Raw genomic sequence first — 8,138 nt, forward strand, 5'->3', positions numbered from 1 at the left:
GTGTGTGTGTGTGTGTGTGTGTGTGTGTGTGTGAGGGGGGGGCAGTTGTGTGTGTCGGGGAGCAGAGAGGGATGCAGAGAGGGCTATGTAGCTCTTCAGCGGTCACCGTGACCAGACAGCCTCTGTTTATTGAGCGCCCTCATTCTTGATGTTCCTCAGAGCCCCATGAGCTAACACTGAGCTAGGCATGTGGAGCTCACATAACCATTTGTGCGTCTCTCTCTGCCACTGCAGGTTGGTTGCATTTTCCTTCAGTTGAGCCTGCTGGCAATGCCTGGGTAAGGCCAGATATCACTTAATTGCAATTAATTCTGAGCGTCTTGGCAGGGCAGGACGAGCTGAAATGAAGAACAAGTATATTTATGTGATGAATAATATTAGGACCCAGGGGGGTATTTAGAAGGTGGAAAAAAGGAGTGGGTTAATTTTGAACCATTTTCAATTTCCATACCAGTCATTACCCACATTAGTGGATTTATTATGTTCTTTTTCTTTCCCTAATAAGAGCCTTGTAAAACTCAGCATATCATCAAGCAACCTAATAATTACTGTATTTAGGGGCAAATGTTAGATCCTAGACAGAGACCGTTTATTACGTCCTGCTCCCTAAAGTTCAACTGAATAGCCATTTTTCTGTTTCCTCATTAATAATTATAATAAGTAAACTGCACAAAAGAGGAAGAAAGGACTCAGCAAATCAAAACGTAGCAAACTGGGAAGGCCAGAGCACTAAAGCATCCTGCCATGACTCACAGACCACGTGAGACCTTAGAATCATGACTCTTAATTTTCCTGACCAGAACTCTGAAAGGAACAGAAACCGGCACCAAATGAATCCACTCAATTAATGAGGATGCCCAGATGGCAAAGAGGGAAATAAATAATTCCCTCCATCTGCCCTTTGTCACCTCAACCCCCAAGTTGTAGGCCTCCATAGGGATCTCAAACCAAAGCTTAGTGTGACCAGGAATGTTGAGGGCTTGCTAACCTTCTGTCCTTAAAGCTCTGGGGACAACTAGGAGGCATCTGTGAGGAAGCTGCCTGCTGGCTTTGCTCACCCTCCATCCTTTCCCTTCTCTTCCTTATCACCATTTCCTTCCTTTCTATTCATTCTCTCTCTGCCCCCCCTCAGTTTCTCTTTGTCCGCTCTCCCTCTCCCTCTCCTTTTTCCCCTCCCCCTCTCCCTCTCCCCTCCCCCTCCCTCCCTCCCTCCTCTCTCTTAGTTTAAACTTGTTTCTGTCTCTTTGGACCTCACACACACACACGTTTTTCTTGCTGATTTCCCTTGTATATTACACATTTAACAAACGTATCTCTTGCTTCAATTGCAGAAGGTGTCACTGACAGTAACCTATTCCTTCCATGAGTTCCCCCCCCCCAACTTCCGATTTTCTTATCCCAAAGCAGAACCAATCACCTTGTTGTTTACAGATTTACAGGTCTCTTCCCTTCTGCTAAGATCTGGGCATTCTGAGGCGCGTTTAGACACCTTCTGTGAGTATTCCCCAAGGTGAAAGCAACCAGAACTCACTCTGTCTTTGAAAGCTTAGACCAGTTGGAAACTTTGGAACAACCACTTAGTGCCAAATCTGCCCTTGATCTTCTCTTTATAGCACATGGGGTTTACACTGCGAGCCAGATTCAGTCCCCTGGGACCTCTGCTGGGGAACACAGGAAGAATTCTCCCTTCTGCAGGGAGTGTTTTCCGGCCAGAATGCATAAACCGTTGAGAACATCTCCCGTGGAGTCTGCTGAGAGGAAGATAATCCATTACCCTGCAGGCAGTTGGCCCAGGCGGGAAGGACTGGGGCCGCCTCCAGTGACACAAAGGGGAGCTGCATTTGCAATCTCCCCAAAGCCAGGCCCACTTTCCCCACGGGTTTTGCATTTCTCAGAAAGCAATGCAAAAGGAGATAGAGAACAGAAATGCAAATCTCAACCTTTAAGAAAATATATAAACCCAAAGGATGAATAAGTGCCTTCTAGTTCCATAGATGCAAAAGCATCCCATAATGTCCAGATGAAACCAGCCTCTGCAAGAGACTCACACTTCAAAGTACAGCACAGAACGGCTTTATCACCACAGGACTTCACAAGAATTCTGAGAAAGGCAGAAGAAATGAGGGCGAGCTAAGGCTGCCTTAAAAGAAGATGCCTGGTTGTAGACACCAAGCTGAGGGCCAGTATCACTGAGGGAAGTCTGGAGAGAGGCAAGCAGAACCAGCATCCAGTGCTCACATCCATCTGGGGAGAGATAGACCTCCCGTGCTTTAAAGCCCAGAGCCATGGCGGCAAAGGGATTATAAAAAAAAAAATGCTTTGGAGGTTGGCCTGTCCCTAAAGCACAAGGAGGCAGGATTTGGAGGATATCGGTGCAAATGGTGGGCTCCACCCGGAGCCAGGGGAAATGCTCAGTTTGAAGGAGCGAGGAACCAGAGGTCAGGGGGAGAACAGGCACACGGTCCACAGAGGAGGAAATAGAAATGCAACACAAATGTGCAAAGATACACCTGAGGACAATGCTAAGTCAAAAAAGTCAAATCTGCAAGAAGGTCAAGTTTATCACCTAGAATAAAAGGAGAAAGGGATGTGAAGCACACAGGCAGAGTAAAGAGAAAGTTCTTCTCCACAGCTAAACTGTGGGATGGCCCTACACAGACACACAGACACATACACACACACATTATCACTATCATCACCATCACACACACACACACACACACACACACACACACACAGTCTGATAGTATCTATCAGAATAAAAACAAGCTTATCCTTTGGCACCACTGTTCCGATTCCTCTTCCTGAGAGCTACTGATAGACTTGTGCTCTATCGTGCACACAACAGCAAGCTTTTAATAAGAGAAAGCAATCTACTAAAAGCATTTACAACTAGTAGGATTTATATATACGTGCTTGCACAGAAATGGAAAGATGCATAATACATAGTAAATCGTGATTGTGTCTGGGGAGGGAGACCATTAAAAGCGTTTGTGCTTTGCAAAGTTTGAAGTATCTTAGCGTACAACTGGGTCACAGCGAGGTTCTTGTTATTATGGTTGAAGTAAACTGCAAGAAGATGGTGATCGTGAAGACTCACACACAGCGCTTGTGTCTGAGTGGCTGAGAGTTTGGACTTGGGTGAGGTACTGTTCTCTAAGGAGCCGTGGGAGGGCAAGCTTTATCGCGTATGTTCTTTCCTTCTGGAAAGTCTTGCACAGGAGAAATTTTCCTAGCCCTCATTTCTAATGGATGCCATGTGTGTATAGAAATGGTTTCCATGTTCAGAATCCTGTTTAAAGATCGATTTGACTTAAATGTTTTACCAGCTTTTGTTTCTTCCAGAAAAGTATTCAATTTTAGCAAGACATTGTTCCAGGGCTGCTTGCCCTGTAGCCAAGTTAGCATTTCCATGGGCTTCAACAAACATTGCCAATCGCTTGCTGTCTTTAATTGATCAGCTCACTGGAGCAAACGCCTGCTGTGTGCCCTGCTGGGGAGTATGTTGCCTGTGTGAAAAGAAAGAGTGATGACTAGCAGACTGTGGGGTTTCGGGTTACTGCACTGAAGCAAGCATTTGATGAAAAACTGGACCAAGGCTTTCCATTGAAAACGCCATGTCAGTGCTGTACTAAGGAGCGACTCGTTCGTTCAAACGTCAACCACTGGTAAACCTAGCAGTCTGCCCTGCATAACTAAATTTGGAAATATTAGAAGTGAAATAAAAGAAAAGGTGTCAAGGTAGGCAGGACTATTACAGAGTCAGGAAAAGGCACAGAGAAGAGCGACAGTGGCAAAGCTGTGTTACCCCTTCTCAGAGGGGACCTCTGTGACTTCCAAATGTCCTTGATGAAGGTGGGGGGGAGGGGGACAAAGAGGCACAGGTCAGCATGTGATCCAGCCTCGGCCCTGCACTCCACTACAGTCAGTGTGGACTCCATGCCTCTTTCCTACTTTGCTGCTCCTGGGTTAAAGAATGATTCTTGCTCCATTCTCACTATAAGGCAGTGACACAACCTGGCCAGGTTCACCAAACAACAACAACAACAACAATGGCCCTAGTTCACCACTGTCATTTCTTTTGTAATTGCTAATAGTGGCTGGCCCATTCTGTCCCCTAAGTGTCCTGGTTCAGATGATGACTTCCACGGCTGCCCTAATGTAAGGTAGAACACTGTGACAAATGCGCCATCAGGGCCCCATGGACTGTGATGGCTATGCCAAAATGCTTTTGGATCTTACTTTATTTGCTTTCAAAGTTTAAATAAATAAAAACCTCACACGCCAAAGTTAACCAGACGCAAAGACTACAACTCAATGCAAGCTGTCTATGCTACCCAATGCTTCTGTCTCAGTTCATGTGATAACAGCAAATGCTACTGCATGCAGCCCTGCTTACCACCAGCTTTACCTGGGTTTGGGGTCTGATAAATCGCCCATGTCAAGTGAGAACTAAGCACACAGCACTATAAAAATGTTCGCATCCAAAACAGACTGTTCTTTTGGAAATAAGTGTCACAACCAAGAATTAAAGCCACAGAGCTCTGAAAATGAAAGCCATGAAAACTTTGCCACCTTCTACTACATATTATAGCAAAACACCCATTCTCAAGGAGTTACCAGAACTCAGTCAAGATAAGCAACTCGGGGTAGGGGTAAAGGTGGCAATCTTCATCAAGCACAGTGGGCCTCGGCCTTCCTGATGCTATGACCTTTTAATTCAGGTCCTCCTGTTGTGGTGATCCCCAACCATAAAAAAGAAAAAAAAAAATAATGTTATTTTCCTTGCCATTTCATAACTGTAATTTAGCTTCTCTTGTGAATTCTAACATAAATATCTGATATTTCCGATGGTCTCAGGTGACCCCAGTGAAAGGGTCATTCAAACCCCAAAGGGGTCCTGACCCACAGGTTGAGAATCACTGATCTAACACATGAGACTAGGAATACTTATCAAACACGTCCGAGGTTTCTCGGTTCTTATGCGTTTAAACCACCAGCTCTTGGAAACACCTCGTGGTCAGGACCATCATTTCGAGCTGTCTTGAGTATCATGCTTTGTCTCACATGTATCAAAACTCATAAGCTTTCTGGGTGGCAAAAGAGGTTTTATTTTTGCACCTGTCTTCTATGCCTTTGTCCATAAGTTTATCAGAAACATACACAAATGCTACTTAAAACAGATTTATCACCTTTCAAAATAGCAGTAAGTGAGATATTAGAGAACGAAAGTATTGCTGATAGAAAGCAAATATGCTCCCTTCTGGCACTGTTCTGCGTGGCTCGAGGAAGAGGAACTCAGTTTTGTCTGTTTACCTAAAGTCTATTTTCTGTGGCCATATTCTCTGTGACAGACTTCTAAACTAGCCACAAAGGACTTTTGGCCAAATATAATCCCCTTGGCCAAATATAATCCCCTTCTCCTGGATGGGAGATGGACCATATGACAGTGGCGATAGGGGCATGCTGTGACCAGCTAAAAAGATTATTACTTCCGTTTTGGTAGCAGACCTATTTATTGGTTTACTGATGCAAAGCGAACCTCAGAGACGCCTCCAGCTGGTATCACTATGGAGCCCAAAGCCTCAGTCTAACGAACTACGAGGATGTGAATTTTGTGCCCTTCCCCATTTGAGCCTCTATGGACATCTTGGTTCTTGTTAACCCTGACCACAGCCTGAGGAGAATACCTGAAGTAACTGCCCTAGATTCCTGACCCATAGACGCTGACAGAGTGTGTGTGTGAAAGTTTAGGCTGCCTTGATCCAGGCTCACTATGGCCTACTGAGGTACCTACTGAGTCCTAGGTGACACTGGGAAAACAGTCTAACTCAAATATTTGAGTCTGCCCAGAACACAGTGGGATCAGTAATTCTGTGTGACCGAAATGAATGAGAACGAAAGAGGTTTGGAGAGATGATGTCCAAAGTTCTACCTAACAACAACAACAACAAAAAAAAGACTTGGCAGGTTCTGCTGAGAATGTGACAGCTCCTGGATTGGAAATATGGCTCAGTCCTTCCTATGTGAGGTCCCCAGAATGCAAGTGTGAGCAGTCGCCTACCAAAAATTCCATTCTCAAAGGGCAGAGATGGGGAATCCTCAGTGAACGCTGGCTAGCAAGGCGGGCCATATCAGTGAGGTCTGGGTTTGATTAAGAGGCCCTGCTTCAGTGAGCAAGGTAGAAAGCCGAGGTTGAGTCCCAGTATCAACAGCAGCCCTCCAGGGGCACACATACACACATGAGTACCCACATACATGTGCACACACACTGGTGCACATAAATGCACGCGCATGCACACACACACACACACACACACACACAAATGGAAAAGGAAAGAAAAAGAAAGCAAGTAATAGCTCTCAGAGACAGATTTTAAATGCAGGTTTATTCCTTTTTCCTTGCTTGTTATCCTCTTTCCCTTTGTGAGAATGTATTCACGACTCAGTCTGAAATTCTGACTTACTTTTCTAATGAAACACAGAAAGTCCACCTCAACACTGAGGCTGCATGTTCTAAAGCAGTTCTCTTCATCCTTTCTTGTTTTAAGCACAGCCTGACCTGCGGGTGTCTCCATAGACGTGAAGGACAGACAATGGGTGCCTTCACTACATTTGATGATTTGATGTGGAGAGCCACATGTCCTGCTGTCTTCCAGTAGAGAAATGTGCATTTTTATGAGCATGCCTCACCTGGCTCCAGTGGGACACCTGGCTTTCATCTAAAGGCAAGGCACATGTGGCCTGGCCCCTGGCTGTGTTTCCGTTACTTCCTCTGCTTCCCCGGTGGAATGTTTCCATAAACCTGCAGGTCATTTCCAGGAGCCTCTTTGTACTAAAACACTATGGATCTGTGCTTGCCTTGCTTCTAGGAGGATCACACTTTGCCTCACTGTGGACAGTCTCTGAGGCTAAAATCATGGTGAACTCCAAAAGGTGATGTTCTGAAAGTTTTACCCACACTACATTTAACCTCCAAAGCAGGGGATGGAGAACCGTTCAGAGCTTAAGAGCACTTGCTGCTCTTATAAAAGACGAGTTTGTCTTCCAGCACCTACACAGTGACTCACAACTTCCTGCTCTTCCAGCTCCCCAGGGAGCTGATACCATTTTCTGGCCTCCGTGGGCACTTGCACACATGTGCACTTACACACAGAGCCATGCATAGCTGCAGAACTGGTCTGAGCAAGGTAAGATATTCTGAAGATACACTTGTGTCAATCTATCAGACTGTTAAAATAGTGAATGCCCCACCACCCAAGATCCCAGAAATAAAAATTTTCCAAATAATTTCATGCTCAGAGAAAAACAGGGGGGGGGGGACTTGTCTCTCACTCAGAAGGAGGTTTCACAGCTTATCAGATCACCTCACAGGATGAAACTAAGACCCAGATAACGATGAGCCGATGAGATGAGTCACTGGCTGGTGGGATCACACCATGCTTCCAACTGCTTAGATGTGCACAGCCTTCCTTGGCTTTCTATTTAAACTTTGATCTCATGCCAGGACCCTAAAGTCTCAGGAGGGTGGCTGGAAAGCTTTGTCCTGTCCCAATGTGGCCACATCAAATAGATCTCCTACTGATTCTCTCTACTTTTAATTGCTTTACTGAGATTGAAAGGCTGGACCCAACTTGGGACATAGGCTGTGATGCCCCAAGTTGGATGATGTATGGACATAACTTAAAATAAACATTTAAAGCAAACTTTTGCTTTATTGCTTTACTGTACAGGAATCGGTCACATTGTAAAAGAAGCATGCAAGAAGCATGCTTCCATGCAAGGGCTCTGTTGCTTTCGTACCCATGACAACCTCGCAGCCATTAGCTCCAAACAGTTAGCCAGGAGGAGAAAACCTGGCTTAGCAGAACAGATTAAATATCTGACTTTACTTATGTCTGGAAGTGTTGGCTTTCTGTGATGGTTCACTGACCTGTAAGCGTGTACTTATGACAGACAGTACTTCCAAGGAGACTCATAAGGGTTAAATAAGCAAATAGAAATACTGCATTGCACTCAATAAAATCCTCGCAAACCGAATCCAAGAGCACATCAAAATTATCATTCATCATGACTAAGTAGGCTTCATTCCAGGGATGCAGGGATGGTTTAATATAAGGAAATCCATCAATGTAATC

The 8,138-nt window shown here is 45.1% G+C and overlaps 1 non-coding gene across 1 annotated transcript; it reads right to left on the minus strand.

Annotated features, from left to right (window-relative positions):
* Positions 1 to 5,052: 5,052 nt before the first annotated feature.
* On the minus strand, positions 5,053 to 5,172 carry LOC115063543. The gene has a single exon (XR_003843389.1). It is a non-coding gene; the product is annotated as a small nucleolar RNA SNORA40 (small nucleolar RNA).
* Between the last annotated feature and the right edge of the window lie 2,966 nt (positions 5,173 to 8,138).

Source organism: Mus pahari, chromosome 2 (assembly GCF_900095145.1).
Source record: "Mus pahari chromosome 2, PAHARI_EIJ_v1.1, whole genome shotgun sequence".
NCBI classification, from domain to species: Eukaryota; Metazoa; Chordata; class Mammalia; order Rodentia; family Muridae; genus Mus; species Mus pahari.